This window comes from Pleurodeles waltl, chromosome 2_1 (assembly GCF_031143425.1).
Source record: "Pleurodeles waltl isolate 20211129_DDA chromosome 2_1, aPleWal1.hap1.20221129, whole genome shotgun sequence".
NCBI lineage: Eukaryota > Metazoa > Chordata > Amphibia > Caudata > Salamandridae > Pleurodeles > Pleurodeles waltl.
In genome coordinates this window covers 525,892,856-525,911,057 of record NC_090438.1, presented here as the reverse complement: position 1 = coordinate 525,911,057, position 18,202 = coordinate 525,892,856, and the positions used below count along the sequence as shown (strand labels likewise).

The following is an 18,202-nucleotide window of genomic DNA, read 5'->3' as shown; positions in this document are numbered from 1 at the left end:
GTTAAAAAGGTAGTGTTGTGAATTAGCTCTCTGAAATGTGTTTGAGAAAAACAGGATGTGATTTAAAAATGTCTAGGTATTTCGACAAGACCTTTGTGTCACATGTATTGCACATTTTGAGTTTCTACAACTTGCAAACAGCTGAAAGACATTTAGAAAACAATAATGTAATTACTATTTCAGCCTACTGGCATTTGCTGTGTGCAATCAATGAGCAAAGCTGACAGATGAGTAGTAGTTCGTGAGCAACAAAATGGCCCACTAAAGATGAAGTCAGATAATTGAATTCAAATTCCAAAGAGCTAACCATTATACCATGGAACCACCTCTACCAGAGACAGAGATACTGCTGCAGCAATTTGTAAATTTAAAAGGTTTTATTGTTGTACAATCAAAAACGAACAACATTTTATAACTTTCATAATATGGTAAACTTTTACATATTTAAAATACTTATGGAAGGATGCCATTCAAAAAATACAAATAGCATTATAACTCTTTTTACTATTAATATCCAATTGGGATATAGTTTTTGCAGCAACAATAAAGCTACCCACTGAGGCATTCATTTATTTCACAATGGCAAAAAATCTAAACTCATGGAGGGTTCCATGCTGTAATGGTCAGCACTCTGGACTCTGAATCCAGTGATCCGAGTTCAAATCTCGGTGGGACCTTCCAACCTTTTAGAATTTAATATGCCATTGACATTTAAGAATTTTAGTCTCAGAAAATATAATCTTCACTTTATATACTTATACATATAAACTTGTATATAGCTATCGATGTCTATGTAGCCATATCTTTCTTTGTAGCTCCATGAAAATATAAAATACAAATGATTAAATATTGAATCTGTAGAGGTGAAAATCAGAAACAGATGTTGTCTATCCACATTTTAACACAAGTAGATTTTCCTCTATCTTCTCTATGTCCAGGAAATGAGATAGTTACTTTTTGCTCATTTCTTTCTTACCATATTCTTTACTTCTACAGTGCATTTCATATGCTAATTATTTTTAAAGAGAAAACAAGATTAATACCTATGATACGTCTAATCAAATGAGAGTATTTTTTGATTGTGGAATTACCATTGAAAATCAGTGTGAAGTTTGTTTCCTTTTTCAGTTTCAAGGTTAACATCAAAACTGTATTTCTTCAATCGCAGTAATACCCCACTTTTGATTCCTCTACTCATGGTTTATGGAGGCTTGTTAATTAAATTATGCCCCATTTACATTATCAGTAAACAGAAGATTTAAAAATGTAGTGTCTTGAGTAATCCTTCTGAAATGAGTTTGAAAAAAATCCTGATATATTTGTAAAATGGCCCCACAGCGATTTGAACTCAGATAGCTGGATTCAAAGGCCCAAGTGCTAACCATTACATCATAGAACCACTCATGCTGAAAAAAAAAGCACAAATTGCTGCAGCAATTTTGAAATATGGTAGTTTTTAATATTACGCAAACTAAGATGAACAGCATTTTATTAATTTCATATTTTGGTAAACATTTGCATATTTAAAACTGCTTGGAAAGGATGTTGCCCAAAGCAGTTATATAACATTAAACTTTGTTGGATATTCGTTACCACATGGGGTATCTTTTTGCAATAACATATAAGCGGCAAACTGAGGAATTATCTTCGGTAACAATGGAAACTTCACACTAGTACAGAAGCCGTCCATAATGTAATGGTAGGCACCTTGAACACTTAATCCAGTGATCCCTGTTCAAATTTCAGTTTGACCTTCCTGAGCTGTAAGATTATTGTTTGCCTTTACTTGTTGGAATTTTTGGTTTGAAAAATGTAATATTTAAGAACTTACTGTGACTTATTACCCTATAGATAAGTATTTATGCATATGTAGCAGTGCGAGTGTGTATGACTATATTAAAATTTAAAGATATAAATCATAACTAAACATAGCTAGTAGAGGTGAAAATAACAAAGAGTTGATGCCTATCCACATTTGAATCATGAGTATCTTTTCCTCTTTTTTCTATATATTCAGAAATTGAGATAGTTGTTTTTTGCTCATTGTTTTTGTAACAATATAGCTGATTTATACAGTGCGCAAGAGTTGTGTATAGTGGTGAAAAGAAAATCAGATCAGTATCTACCTATAATACATCTAATCAAAAGATTATACTTTATGATTGCAGATTGACTCTTGGAAATCTGTCTGAGGACCTTTCTACTACACAATTCCAACACTAATGTTCAGAATGACAAATCTTGTATCTCAATAATGCTGCAATTTTGATTCCTCTAGTTTTGTTTTGAGGACTGCGTCTACTTTAAAATGTGCTAGCTTGTCCTGATCAATAACAGGAAGGTTAAAAAGGTAGTGTTTTGAATTAGCTTTCTGAAATGTGTTTGAGAAAAACAGGATATGATTTAAAAATGTCTAGGTATTTTGACAAGACCTTTGTGTCACATGTATTGCACATTTTGAGTTTCTACAACTTGCAAACAGCTGAAAGACATTTAGAAAACAATAATGTAATGACTATTTCAGCCTACTGGCATTTGCTGTGTGCAATCAATGAGCAAAGCTGACAGATGAGTAGTAGTTCGTGAGCAACAAAATGGCCCACTAAAGATGAAGTCAGATAATTGAATTCAAATTCCAAAGAGCTAACCATTATACCATGGAACCACCTCTACCAGAGACAGAGATACTGCTGCAGCAATTTGTAAATTTAAAAGGTTTTATTGTTGTACAATCAAAAACGAACAACATTTTATAACTTTCCTAATATGGTCAACTTTTACATATTTAAAATACTTATGGAAGGATGCCATTCAAAAGATACAAATAGCATTATAACTCTTTTTACTATTAATATCCAATTGGGATATGGTTTCTGCAGCAACAATAAAGCTACCAACTGAGGCATTCTCTTCTTTCACAATGGCAAAAAATCTCAACTCATGGAGGGTTCCATGGTGTAATTGTCAGCACTCTGGACTCTGAATCCAGTGATCCCAGTTCAAATCTCGGTGGGACCTTCCAACCTTTTAGAATTTAATATGCCATTGACTTTTAAGAATTTTAGTCTCAGAAAATATAATCTTCACTTTATATACTTATACATATAAACTTGTATATAGCTATTGATGTGTATGTAGCCATATCTTTCTTTGTAGCTCCATGAAAATATAAAATACAAATGATTAAATATTGAATCTGTAGAGGTGAAAATCAGAAACAGATGTTGTCTATCCACATTTTAACACAAGTAGATTTTCCTCTATCTTCTCCATGTCCAGGAAATTAGATAGTTTCTTTTTGCTCATTTCTTTCTGACCATTTTCTTAACTTCTACAGTGCATTTCATATGTTAATTATTTTGAAAGAGAAAACAAGATTAATACCTATGATACGTCTAATCAAATGAGAGTATTTTTTGATTGTGGAATTACCATTGAAAATCAGTGTGAAGTTTGTTTCCTTTTTCAGTTTCAAGGTTAACATCAAAACTGTATTTCTTCAGTCACAGTAATACCCCACTTTTGATTCCTCTACTCATGGTTTATGGAGGCTTGTTAATTAAAATATGCTCCATTTACATTATCAGTAAACAGAAGATTTAAAAATGTAGTGTCTTGAGTAATCCTTCTGAAATGAGTTTGAAAAAACCCCTGATACATTTGTAAAATGGCCCCACAGCGATTTGAACTCAGATAGCTGGATTCAAAGGCCCAAGTGCTAACCATTACATCATAGAACCACTCATGCAAAAAAAAAGCACAGATTGCTGCAGCAATTTGGAAAGATGGTAGTTGTTAATATTACGCAAACTAAGATGAACTGCATTTTATTACTTTCATATTTTGGTAAACATTTGCATATTTAAAACGACTTGGAAAGGATGTTGCCCAAAGCAGTTATATAACATTAAACTTTGTTGGATATTACTTACCACATGGGATATCTTTTTGCAATAACAGATAAGCGGCAAACTGAGGAAATCTCTTCGGTCACAATGGAAACTTCACACTAGTACAGAAGCCTTCCATAATGTAATGGTAGGCACCTTGAACACTTAATCCAGTGATCCCTGTTCACATCTCAGTTTGACCTTCCTGAGCTGTAAGATTATTGTTTGCCTTTACTTGTTGGAATTTTTGGTTTGAAAAATGTAATATTTAAGAACTTACTGTGACTTATTACCCTATACATAAGTATTTATGCATATGTAGCAGTGCGAGTGTGTATGACTATATCAAAATATAAACATATAAATCATAACTAAACATTGCTAGTAGAGGTGAAAATAACAAAGAGTTGATGCCTATCCACATTTGAATCATGAGTATCTTTTCCTCTTTTTTCTATATATTCAGAAATTGAGATAGTTGTTTTTTGCTCATTGTTTTTGTAACAATATAGCTGATTTATACAGTGCGCAAGAGTTGTGTATAGTGGTGAAAAGAAAACCAGATCAGTATCTTCCTATAATACATCTAATCAAAAGATTATACTTTATGATTGCAGATTGACTCTTGGAAATCTGTCTGAGGACCTTTCTACTACTCAATTTCAACACTAATGTTCAGAATGACAAATCTTGTATCTCAATAATGCTGCAATTTTGATTCCTCTAGTTTTGTTTTGAGGACTGCGTCTACTTTAAAATGTGCTATCTTGTCCTGATCAATAACAGGAAGGTTAAAAAGGTAGTGTTGTGAATTAGCTCTCTGAAATGTGTTTGAGAAAAACAGGATGTGATTTAAAAATGTCTAGGTATTTCGACAAGACCTTTGTGTCACATGTATTGCACATTTTGAGTTTCTACAACTTGCAAACAGCTGAAAGACATTTAGAAAACAATAATGTAATTACTATTTCAGCCTACTGGCATTTGCTGTGTGCAATCAATGAGCAAAGCTGACAGATGAGTAGTAGTTCGTGAGCAACAAAATGGCCCACTAAAGATGAAGTCAGATAATTGAATTCAAATTCCAAAGAGCTAACCATTATACCATGGAACCACCTCTACAGAGACAGAGATACTGCTGCAGCAATTTGTAAATTTAAAAGGTTTTATTGTTGTACAATCAAAAACGAACAACATTTTATAACTTTCATAATATGGTAAACTTTTACATATTTAAAATACTTATGGAAGGATGCCATTCAAAAAATACAAATAGCATTATAACTCTTTTTACTATTAATATCCAATTGGGATATAGTTTTTGCAGCAACAATAAAGCTACCCACTGAGGCATTCATTTATTTCACAATGGCAAAAAATCTAAACTCATGGAGGGTTCCATGCTGTAATGGTCAGCACTCTGGACTCTGAATCCAGTGATCCGAGTTCAAATCTCGGTGGGACCTTCCAACCTTTTAGAATTTAATATGCCATTGACATTTAAGAATTTTAGTCTCAGAAAATATAATCTTCACTTTATATACTTATACATATAAACTTGTATATAGCTATCGATGTCTATGTAGCCATATCTTTCTTTGTAGCTCCATGAAAATATAAAATACAAATGATTAAATATTGAATCTGTAGAGGTGAAAATCAGAAACAGATGTTGTCTATCCACATTTTAACACAAGTAGATTTTCCTCTATCTTCTCTATGTCCAGGAAATGAGATAGTTACTTTTTGCTCATTTCTTTCTTACCATATTCTTTACTTCTACAGTGCATTTCATATGCTAATTATTTTTAAAGAGAAAACAAGATTAATACCTATGATACGTCTAATCAAATGAGAGTATTTTTTGATTGTGGAATTACCATTGAAAATCAGTGTGAAGTTTGTTTCCTTTTTCAGTTTCAAGGTTAACATCAAAACTGTATTTCTTCAATCGCAGTAATACCCCACTTTTGATTCCTCTACTCATGGTTTATGGAGGCTTGTTAATTAAATTATGCCCCATTTACATTATCAGTAAACAGAAGATTTAAAAATGTAGTGTCTTGAGTAATCCTTCTGAAATGAGTTTGAAAAAAATCCTGATATATTTGTAAAATGGCCCCACAGCGATTTGAACTCAGATAGCTGGATTCAAAGGCCCAAGTGCTAACCATTACATCATAGAACCACTCATGCTGAAAAAAAAAGCACAAATTGCTGCAGCAATTTTGAAATATGGTAGTTTTTAATATTACGCAAACTAAGATGAACAGCATTTTATTAATTTCATATTTTGGTAAACATTTGCATATTTAAAACTGCTTGGAAAGGATGTTGCCCAAAGCAGTTATATAACATTAAACTTTGTTGGATATTCGTTACCACATGGGGTATCTTTTTGCAATAACATATAAGCGGCAAACTGAGGAATTATCTTCGGTAACAATGGAAACTTCACACTAGTACAGAAGCCGTCCATAATGTAATGGTAGGCACCTTGAACACTTAATCCAGTGATCCCTGTTCAAATTTCAGTTTGACCTTCCTGAGCTGTAAGATTATTGTTTGCCTTTACTTGTTGGAATTTTTGGTTTGAAAAATGTAATATTTAAGAACTTACTGTGACTTATTACCCTATAGATAAGTATTTATGCATATGTAGCAGTGCGAGTGTGTATGACTATATTAAAATTTAAAGATATAAATCATAACTAAACATAGCTAGTAGAGGTGAAAATAACAAAGAGTTGATGCCTATCCACATTTGAATCATGAGTATCTTTTCCTCTTTTTTCTATATATTCAGAAATTGAGATAGTTGTTTTTTGCTCATTGTTTTTGTAACAATATAGCTGATTTATACAGTGCGCAAGAGTTGTGTATAGTGGTGAAAAGAAAATCAGATCAGTATCTACCTATAATACATCTAATCAAAAGATTATACTTTATGATTGCAGATTGACTCTTGGAAATCTGTCTGAGGACCTTTCTACTACACAATTCCAACACTAATGTTCAGAATGACAAATCTTGTATCTCAATAATGCTGCAATTTTGATTCCTCTAGTTTTGTTTTGAGGACTGCGTCTACTTTAAAATGTGCTAGCTTGTCCTGATCAATAACAGGAAGGTTAAAAAGGTAGTGTTTTGAATTAGCTTTCTGAAATGTGTTTGAGAAAAACAGGATATGATTTAAAAATGTCTAGGTATTTTGACAAGACCTTTGTGTCACATGTATTGCACATTTTGAGTTTCTACAACTTGCAAACAGCTGAAAGACATTTAGAAAACAATAATGTAATGACTATTTCAGCCTACTGGCATTTGCTGTGTGCAATCAATGAGCAAAGCTGACAGATGAGTAGTAGTTCGTGAGCAACAAAATGGCCCACTAAAGATGAAGTCAGATAATTGAATTCAAATTCCAAAGAGCTAACCATTATACCATGGAACCACCTCTACCAGAGACAGAGATACTGCTGCAGCAATTTGTAAATTTAAAAGGTTTTATTGTTGTACAATCAAAAACGAACAACATTTTATAACTTTCCTAATATGGTCAACTTTTACATATTTAAAATACTTATGGAAGGATGCCATTCAAAAGATACAAATAGCATTATAACTCTTTTTACTATTAATATCCAATTGGGATATGGTTTTTGCAGCAACAATAAAGCTACCAACTGAGGCATTCTCTTCTTTCACAATGGCAAAAAATCTCAACTCATGGAGGGTTCCATGGTGTAATTGTCAGCACTCTGGACTCTGAATCCAGTGATCCCAGTTCAAATCTCGGTGGGACCTTCCAACCTTTTAGAATTTAATATGCCATTGACTTTTAAGAATTTTAGTCTCAGAAAATATAATCTTCACTTTATATACTTATACATATAAACTTGTATATAGCTATTGATGTGTATGTAGCCATATCTTTCTTTGTAGCTCCATGAAAATATAAAATACAAATGATTAAATATTGAATCTGTAGAGGTGAAAATCAGAAACAGATGTTGTCTATCCACATTTTAACACAAGTAGATTTTCCTCTATCTTCTCCATGTCCAGGAAATTAGATAGTTTCTTTTTGCTCATTTCTTTCTGACCATTTTCTTAACTTCTACAGTGCATTTCATATGTTAATTATTTTGAAAGAGAAAACAAGATTAATACCTATGATACGTCTAATCAAATGAGAGTATTTTTTGATTGTGGAATTACCATTGAAAATCAGTGTGAAGTTTGTTTCCTTTTTCAGTTTCAAGGTTAACATCAAAACTGTATTTCTTCAGTCACAGTAATACCCCACTTTTGATTCCTCTACTCATGGTTTATGGAGGCTTGTTAATTAAAATATGCTCCATTTACATTATCAGTAAACAGAAGATTTAAAAATGTAGTGTCTTGAGTAATCCTTCTGAAATGAGTTTGAAAAAACCCCTGATACATTTGTAAAATGGCCCCACAGCGATTTGAACTCAGATAGCTGGATTCAAAGGCCCAAGTGCTAACCATTACATCATAGAACCACTCATGCAAAAAAAAAGCACAGATTGCTGCAGCAATTTGGAAAGATGGTAGTTGTTAATATTACGCAAACTAAGATGAACTGCATTTTATTACTTTCATATTTTGGTAAACATTTGCATATTTAAAACGACTTGGAAAGGATGTTGCCCAAAGCAGTTATATAACATTAAACTTTGTTGGATATTACTTACCACATGGGATATCTTTTTGCAATAACAGATAAGCGGCAAACTGAGGAAATCTCTTCGGTCACAATGGAAACTTCACACTAGTACAGAAGCCTTCCATAATGTAATGGTAGGCACCTTGAACACTTAATCCAGTGATCCCTGTTCACATCTCAGTTTGACCTTCCTGAGCTGTAAGATTATTGTTTGCCTTTACTTGTTGGAATTTTTGGTTTGAAAAATGTAATATTTAAGAACTTACTGTGACTTATTACCCTATACATAAGTATTTATGCATATGTAGCAGTGCGAGTGTGTATGACTATATCAAAATATAAACATATAAATCATAACTAAACATTGCTAGTAGAGGTGAAAATAACAAAGAGTTGATGCCTATCCACATTTGAATCATGAGTATCTTTTCCTCTTTTTTCTATATATTCAGAAATTGAGATAGTTGTTTTTTGCTCATTGTTTTTGTAACAATATAGCTGATTTATACAGTGCGCAAGAGTTGTGTATAGTGGTGAAAAGAAAACCAGATCAGTATCTTCCTATAATACATCTAATCAAAAGATTATACTTTATGATTGCAGATTGACTCTTGGAAATCTGTCTGAGGACCTTTCTACTACTCAATTTCAACACTAATGTTCAGAATGACAAATCTTGTATCTCAATAATGCTGCAATTTTGATTCCTCTAGTTTTGTTTTGAGGACTGCGTCTACTTTAAAATGTGCTATCTTGTCCTGATCAATAACAGGAAGGTTAAAAAGGTAGTGTTGTGAATTAGCTCTCTGAAATGTGTTTGAGAAAAACAGGATGTGATTTAAAAATGTCTAGGTATTTCGACAAGACCTTTGTGTCACATGTATTGCACATTTTGAGTTTCTACAACTTGCAAACAGCTGAAAGACATTTAGAAAACAATAATGTAATTACTATTTCAGCCTACTGGCATTTGCTGTGTGCAATCAATGAGCAAAGCTGACAGATGAGTAGTAGTTCGTGAGCAACAAAATGGCCCACTAAAGATGAAGTCAGATAATTGAATTCAAATTCCAAAGAGCTAACCATTATACCATGGAACCGCCTCTACCAGAGACAGAGATACTGCTGCAGCAATTTGTAAATTTAAAAGGTTTTATTGTTGTACAATCAAAAACGAACAACATTTTATAACTTTCATAATATGGTAAACTTTTACATATTTAAAATACTTATGGAAGGATGCCATTCAAAAAATACAAATAGCATTATAACTCTTTTTACTATTAATATCCAATTGGGATATAGTTTTTGCAGCAACAATAAAGCTACCCACTGAGGCATTCATTTATTTCACAATGGCAAAAAATCTAAACTCATGGAGGGTTCCATGCTGTAATGGTCAGCACTCTGGACTCTGAATCCAGTGATCCGAGTTCAAATCTCGGTGGGACCTTCCAACCTTTTAGAATTTAATATGCCATTGACATTTAAGAATTTTAGTCTCAGAAAATATAATCTTCACTTTATATACTTATACATATAAACTTGTATATAGCTATCGATGTCTATGTAGCCATATCTTTCTTTGTAGCTCCATGAAAATATAAAATACAAATGATTAAATATTGAATCTGTAGAGGTGAAAATCAGAAACAGATGTTGTCTATCCACATTTTAACACAAGTAGATTTTCCTCTATCTTCTCTATGTCCAGGAAATGAGATAGTTACTTTTTGCTCATTTCTTTCTTACCATATTCTTTACTTCTACAGTGCATTTCATATGCTAATTATTTTTAAAGAGAAAACAAGATTAATACCTATGATACGTCTAATCAAATGAGAGTATTTTTTGATTGTGGAATTACCATTGAAAATCAGTGTGAAGTTTGTTTCCTTTTTCAGTTTCAAGGTTAACATCAAAACTGTATTTCTTCAATCGCAGTAATACCCCACTTTTGATTCCTCTACTCATGGTTTATGGAGGCTTGTTAATTAAATTATGCCCCATTTACATTATCAGTAAACAGAAGATTTAAAAATGTAGTGTCTTGAGTAATCCTTCTGAAATGAGTTTGAAAAAAATCCTGATATATTTGTAAAATGGCCCCACAGCGATTTGAACTCAGATAGCTGGATTCAAAGGCCCAAGTGCTAACCATTACATCATAGAACCACTCATGCTGAAAAAAAAAGCACAAATTGCTGCAGCAATTTTGAAATATGGTAGTTTTTAATATTACGCAAACTAAGATGAACAGCATTTTATTAATTTCATATTTTGGTAAACATTTGCATATTTAAAACTGCTTGGAAAGGATGTTGCCCAAAGCAGTTATATAACATTAAACTTTGTTGGATATTCGTTACCACATGGGGTATCTTTTTGCAATAACATATAAGCGGCAAACTGAGGAATTATCTTCGGTAACAATGGAAACTTCACACTAGTACAGAAGCCGTCCATAATGTAATGGTAGGCACCTTGAACACTTAATCCAGTGATCCCTGTTCAAATTTCAGTTTGACCTTCCTGAGCTGTAAGATTATTGTTTGCCTTTACTTGTTGGAATTTTTGGTTTGAAAAATGTAATATTTAAGAACTTACTGTGACTTATTACCCTATAGATAAGTATTTATGCATATGTAGCAGTGCGAGTGTGTATGACTATATTAAAATTTAAAGATATAAATCATAACTAAACATAGCTAGTAGAGGTGAAAATAACAAAGAGTTGATGCCTATCCACATTTGAATCATGAGTATCTTTTCCTCTTTTTTCTATATATTCAGAAATTGAGATAGTTGTTTTTTGCTCATTGTTTTTGTAACAATATAGCTGATTTATACAGTGCGCAAGAGTTGTGTATAGCGGTGAAAAGAAAATCAGATCAGTATCTACCTATAATACATCTAATCAAAAGATTATACTTTATGATTGCAGATTGACTCTTGGAAATCTGTCTGAGGACCTTTCTACTACACAATTCCAACACTAATGTTCAGAATGACAAATCTTGTATCTCAATAATGCTGCAATTTTGATTCCTCTAGTTTTGTTTTGAGGACTGCGTCTACTTTAAAATGTGCTAGCTTGTCCTGATCAATAACAGGAAGGTTAAAAAGGTAGTGTTTTGAATTAGCTTTCTGAAATGTGTTTGAGAAAAACAGGATATGATTTAAAAATGTCTAGGTATTTTGACAAGACCTTTGTGTCACATGTATTGCACATTTTGAGTTTCTACAACTTGCAAACAGCTGAAAGACATTTAGAAAACAATAATGTAATGACTATTTCAGCCTACTGGCATTTGCTGTGTGCAATCAATGAGCAAAGCTGACAGATGAGTAGTAGTTCGTGAGCAACAAAATGGCCCACTAAAGATGAAGTCAGATAATTGAATTCAAATTCCAAAGAGCTAACCATTATACCATGGAACCACCTCTACCAGAGACAGAGATACTGCTGCAGCAATTTGTAAATTTAAAAGGTTTTATTGTTGTACAATCAAAAACGAACAACATTTTATAACTTTCCTAATATGGTCAACTTTTACATATTTAAAATACTTATGGAAGGATGCCATTCAAAAGATACAAATAGCATTATAACTCTTTTTACTATTAATATCCAATTGGGATATGGTTTTTGCAGCAACAATAAAGCTACCAACTGAGGCATTCTCTTCTTTCACAATGGCAAAAAATCTCAACTCATGGAGGGTTCCATGGTGTAATTGTCAGCACTCTGGACTCTGAATCCAGTGATCCCAGTTCAAATCTCGGTGGGACCTTCCAACCTTTTAGAATTTAATATGCCATTGACTTTTAAGAATTTTAGTCTCAGAAAATATAATCTTCACTTTATATACTTATACATATAAACTTGTATATAGCTATTGATGTGTATGTAGCCATATCTTTCTTTGTAGCTCCATGAAAATATAAAATACAAATGATTAAATATTGAATCTGTAGAGGTGAAAATCAGAAACAGATGTTGTCTATCCACATTTTAACACAAGTAGATTTTCCTCTATCTTCTCCATGTCCAGGAAATTAGATAGTTTCTTTTTGCTCATTTCTTTCTGACCATTTTCTTAACTTCTACAGTGCATTTCATATGTTAATTATTTTGAAAGAGAAAACAAGATTAATACCTATGATACGTCTAATCAAATGAGAGTATTTTTTGATTGTGGAATTACCATTGAAAATCAGTGTGAAGTTTGTTTCCTTTTTCAGTTTCAAGGTTAACATCAAAACTGTATTTCTTCAGTCACAGTAATACCCCACTTTTGATTCCTCTACTCATGGTTTATGGAGGCTTGTTAATTAAAATATGCTCCATTTACATTATCAGTAAACAGAAGATTTAAAAATGTAGTGTCTTGAGTAATCCTTCTGAAATGAGTTTGAAAAAACCCCTGATACATTTGTAAAATGGCCCCACAGCGATTTGAACTCAGATAGCTGGATTCAAAGGCCCAAGTGCTAACCATTACATCATAGAACCACTCATGCAAAAAAAAAGCACAGATTGCTGCAGCAATTTGGAAAGATGGTAGTTGTTAATATTACGCAAACTAAGATGAACTGCATTTTATTACTTTCATATTTTGGTAAACATTTGCATATTTAAAACGACTTGGAAAGGATGTTGCCCAAAGCAGTTATATAACATTAAACTTTGTTGGATATTACTTACCACATGGGATATCTTTTTGCAATAACAGATAAGCGGCAAACTGAGGAAATCTCTTCGGTCACAATGGAAACTTCACACTAGTACAGAAGCCTTCCATAATGTAATGGTAGGCACCTTGAACACTTAATCCAGTGATCCCTGTTCACATCTCAGTTTGACCTTCCTGAGCTGTAAGATTATTGTTTGCCTTTACTTGTTGGAATTTTTGGTTTGAAAAATGTAATATTTAAGAACTTACTGTGACTTATTACCCTATACATAAGTATTTATGCATATGTAGCAGTGCGAGTGTGTATGACTATATCAAAATATAAACATATAAATCATAACTAAACATTGCTAGTAGAGGTGAAAATAACAAAGAGTTGATGCCTATCCACATTTGAATCATGAGTATCTTTTCCTCTTTTTTCTATATATTCAGAAATTGAGATAGTTGTTTTTTGCTCATTGTTTTTGTAACAATATAGCTGATTTATACAGTGCGCAAGAGTTGTGTATAGTGGTGAAAAGAAAACCAGATCAGTATCTTCCTATAATACATCTAATCAAAAGATTATACTTTATGATTGCAGATTGACTCTTGGAAATCTGTCTGAGGACCTTTCTACTACTCAATTTCAACACTAATGTTCAGAATGACAAATCTTGTATCTCAATAATGCTGCAATTTTGATTCCTCTAGTTTTGTTTTGAGGACTGCGTCTACTTTAAAATGTGCTATCTTGTCCTGATCAATAACAGGAAGGTTAAAAAGGTAGTGTTGTGAATTAGCTCTCTGAAATGTGTTTGAGAAAAACAGGATGTGATTTAAAAATGTCTAGGTATTTCGACAAGACCTTTGTGTCACATGTATTGCACATTTTGAGTTTCTACAACTTGCAAACAGCTGAAAGACATTTAGAAAACAATAATGTAATTACTATTTCAGCCTACTGGCATTTGCTGTGTGCAATCAATGAGCAAAGCTGACAGATGAGTAGTAGTTCGTGAGCAACAAAATGGCCCACTAAAGATGAAGTCAGATAATTGAATTCAAATTCCAAAGAGCTAACCATTATACCATGGAACCACCTCTACCAGAGACAGAGATACTGCTGCAGCAATTTGTAAATTTAAAAGGTTTTATTGTTGTACAATCAAAAACGAACAACATTTTATAACTTTCATAATATGGTAAACTTTTACATATTTAAAATACTTATGGAAGGATGCCATTCAAAAAATACAAATAGCATTATAACTCTTTTTACTATTAATATCCAATTGGGATATAGTTTTTGCAGCAACAATAAAGCTACCCACTGAGGCATTCATTTATTTCACAATGGCAAAAAATCTAAACTCATGGAGGGTTCCATGCTGTAATGGTCAGCACTCTGGACTCTGAATCCAGTGATCCGAGTTCAAATCTCGGTGGGACCTTCCAACCTTTTAGAATTTAATATGCCATTGACATTTAAGAATTTTAGTCTCAGAAAATATAATCTTCACTTTATATACTTATACATATAAACTTGTATATAGCTATCGATGTCTATGTAGCCATATCTTTCTTTGTAGCTCCATGAAAATATAAAATTCAAATGATTAAATATTGAATCTGTAGAGGTGAAAATCAGAAACAGATGTTGTCTATCCACATTTTAACACAAGTAGATTTTCCTCTATCTTCTCTATGTCCAGGAAATGAGATAGTTACTTTTTGCTCATTTCTTTCTTACCATATTCTTTACTTCTACAGTGCATTTCATATGCTAATTATTTTTAAAGAGAAAACAAGATTAATACCTATGATACGTCTAATCAAATGAGAGTATTTTTTGATTGTGGAATTACCATTGAAAATCAGTGTGAAGTTTGTTTCCTTTTTCAGTTTCAAGGTTAACATCAAAACTGTATTTCTTCAATCGCAGTAATACCCCACTTTTGATTCCTCTACTCATGGTTTATGGAGGCTTGTTAATTAAATTATGCCCCATTTACATTATCAGTAAACAGAAGATTTAAAAATGTAGTGTCTTGAGTAATCCTTCTGAAATGAGTTTGAAAAAAACCCTGATATATTTGTAAAATGGCCCCACAGCGATTTGAACTCAGATAGCTGGATTCAAAGGCCCAAGTGCTAACCATTACATCATAGAACCACTCATGCTGAAAAAAAAAGCACAAATTGCTGCAGCAATTTTGAAATATGGTAGTTTTTAATATTACGCAAACTAAGATGAACAGCATTTTATTAATTTCATATTTTGGTAAACATTTGCATATTTAAAACTGCTTGGAAAGGATGTTGCCCAAAGCAGTTATATAACATTAAACTTTGTTGGATATTCGTTACCACATGGGGTATCTTTTTGCAATAACATATAAGCGGCAAACTGAGGAATTATCTTCGGTAACAATGGAAACTTCACACTAGTACAGAAGCCGTCCATAATGTAATGGTAGGCACCTTGAACACTTAATCCAGTGATCCCTGTTCAAATTTCAGTTTGACCTTCCTGAGCTGTAAGATTATTGTTTGCCTTTACTTGTTGGAATTTTTGGTTTGAAAAATGTAATATTTAAGAACTTACTGTGACTTATTACCCTATAGATAAGTATTTATGCATATGTAGCAGTGCGAGTGTGTATGACTATATTAAAATTTAAAGATATAAATCATAACTAAACATAGCTAGTAGAGGTGAAAATAACAAAGAGTTGATGCCTATCCACATTTGAATCATGAGTATCTTTTCCTCTTTTTTCTATATATTCAGAAATTGAGATAGTTGTTTTTTGCTCATTGTTTTTGTAACAATATAGCTGATTTATACAGTGCGCATGAGTTGTGTATAGTGGTGAAAAGAAAATCAGATCAGTATCTACCTATAATACATCTAATCAAAAGATTATACTTTATGATTGCAGATTGACTCTTGGAAATCTGTCTGAGGACCTTTCTACTACACAATTCCAACACTAATGTTCAGAATGACAAATCTTGTATCTCAATAATGCTGCAATTTTGATTCCTCTAGTTTTGTTTTGAGGACTGCATCTACTTTAAAATGTGCTATCTTGTCCTGATCAATAACAGGAAGGTTAAAAAGGTAGTGTTGTGAATTAGCTCTCTGAAATGTGTTTGAGAAAAACAGGATATGATTTAAAAATGTCTAGGTATTTTGACAAGACCTTTGTGTCACATGTATTGCACATTTTGAGTTTCTACAACTTGCAAACAGCTGAAAGACATTTAGAAAACAATAATGTAATGACTATTTCAGCCTACTGGCATTTGCTGTGTGCAATCAATGAGCAAAGCTGACAGATGAGTAGTAGTTCATGAGCAACAAAACGGCCCACTAAAGATGAAGTCAGATAATTTAATTCAAATTTCAAAGAGCTAACCATTATACCATGGAACCACCTCTACCAGAGACAGAGATACTGCTGCAGCAATTTGTAAATTTAAAAGGTTTTATTGTTGTACAATCAAAAACGAACAACATTTTATAACTTTCCTAATATGGTCAACTTTTACATATTTAAAATACTTATGGAAGGATGCCATTCAAAAAATACAAATAGCATTATAACTCTTTTTACTATTAATATCCAATTGGGATATGGTTTTTGCAGCAACAATAAAGCTACCAACTGAGGCATTCTCTTCTTTCACAATGGCAAAAAATCTCAACTCATGGAGGGTTCCATGGTGTAATTGTCAGCACTCTGGACTCTGAATCCAGTGATCCGAGTTCAAATCTCGGTGGGACCTTCCAACCTTTTAGAATTTAATATGCCATTGACTTTTAAGAATTTTAGTCTCAGAAAATATAATCTTCACTTTATATACTTATACATATAAACTTGTATATAGCTATCGATGTCTATGTAGCCATATCTTTCTTTGTAGCTCCATGAAAATATAAAATACAAATGATTAAATATTGAATCTGTAGAGGTGAAAATCAGAAACAGATGTTGTCTATCCACATTTTAACACAAGTAGATTTTCCTCTATCTTCTCTATGTAAAGGAAATGAGATAGTTACATTTTGCTCATTTCTTTCTTACCATATTCTTTACTTCTACAGTGCATTTCATATGCTAATTATTTTTAAAGAGAAAACAAGATTAATACCTATGATACGTCTAATCAAATGAGAGTATTTTTTGATTGTGGAATTACCATTGAAAATCAGTGTGAAGTTTGTTTCCTTTTTCAGTTTCAAGGTTAACATCAAAACTGTATTTCTTCAATCGCAGTAATACCCCACTTTTGATTCCTCTACTCATGGTTTATAGAGGCTTGTTAATTAAATTATGCCCCATTTACATTATCAGTAAACAGAAGATTTAAAAATGTAGTGTCTTGAGTAATCCTTCTGAAATGAGTTTGAAAAAAACCCTGATATATTTGTAAAATGGCCCCACAGCGATTTGAACTCAGATAGCTGGATTCAAAGGCCCAAGTGCTAACCATTACATCATAGAACCACTCATGCTGAAAAAAAAAGCACAAATTGCTGCAGCAATTTTGAAATATGGTAGTTTTTAATATTACGCAAACTAAGATGAACAGCATTTTATTAATTTCATATTTTGGTAAACATTTGCATATTTAAAACTGCTTGGAAAGGATGTTGCCCAAAGCAGTTATATAACATTAAACTTTGTTGGATATTCGTTACCACATGGGGTATCTTTTTGCAATAACATATAAGCGGCAAACTGAGGAATTATCTTCGGTAACAATGGAAACTTCACACTAGTACAGAAGCCGTCCATAATGTAATGGTAGGCACCTTGAACACTTAATCCAGTGATCCCTGTTCAAATTTCAGTTTGACCTTCCTGAGCTGTAAGATTATTGTTTGCCTTTACTTGTTGGAATTTTTGGTTTGAAAAATGTAATATTTA

The 18,202-nt window shown here is 32.5% G+C and overlaps 5 non-coding genes across 5 annotated transcripts; all 5 read left to right on the top strand.

Annotated features, from left to right (window-relative positions):
• Positions 1-605: 605 nt before the first annotated feature.
• On the top strand, positions 606-677 carry TRNAQ-CUG (transfer RNA glutamine (anticodon CUG)). Its single transcript has one exon. It is a non-coding gene; the product is annotated as a tRNA-Gln (tRNA).
• Positions 678-5,284: 4,607 nt separating this feature from the next.
• TRNAQ-CUG (transfer RNA glutamine (anticodon CUG)) lies at positions 5,285-5,356 on the top strand. Its single transcript has one exon. It is a non-coding gene; the product is annotated as a tRNA-Gln (tRNA).
• Positions 5,357-9,964: 4,608 nt separating this feature from the next.
• On the top strand, positions 9,965-10,036 carry TRNAQ-CUG (transfer RNA glutamine (anticodon CUG)). Its single transcript has one exon. It is a non-coding gene; the product is annotated as a tRNA-Gln (tRNA).
• A 4,608-nt stretch (positions 10,037-14,644) lies between these two features.
• TRNAQ-CUG (transfer RNA glutamine (anticodon CUG)) lies at positions 14,645-14,716 on the top strand. Its single transcript has one exon. It is a non-coding gene; the product is annotated as a tRNA-Gln (tRNA).
• Positions 14,717-16,985: 2,269 nt separating this feature from the next.
• Positions 16,986-17,057, top strand: TRNAQ-CUG (transfer RNA glutamine (anticodon CUG)). The gene has a single exon. It is a non-coding gene; the product is annotated as a tRNA-Gln (tRNA).
• The last annotated feature ends 1,145 nt before the right edge of the window (positions 17,058-18,202 follow it).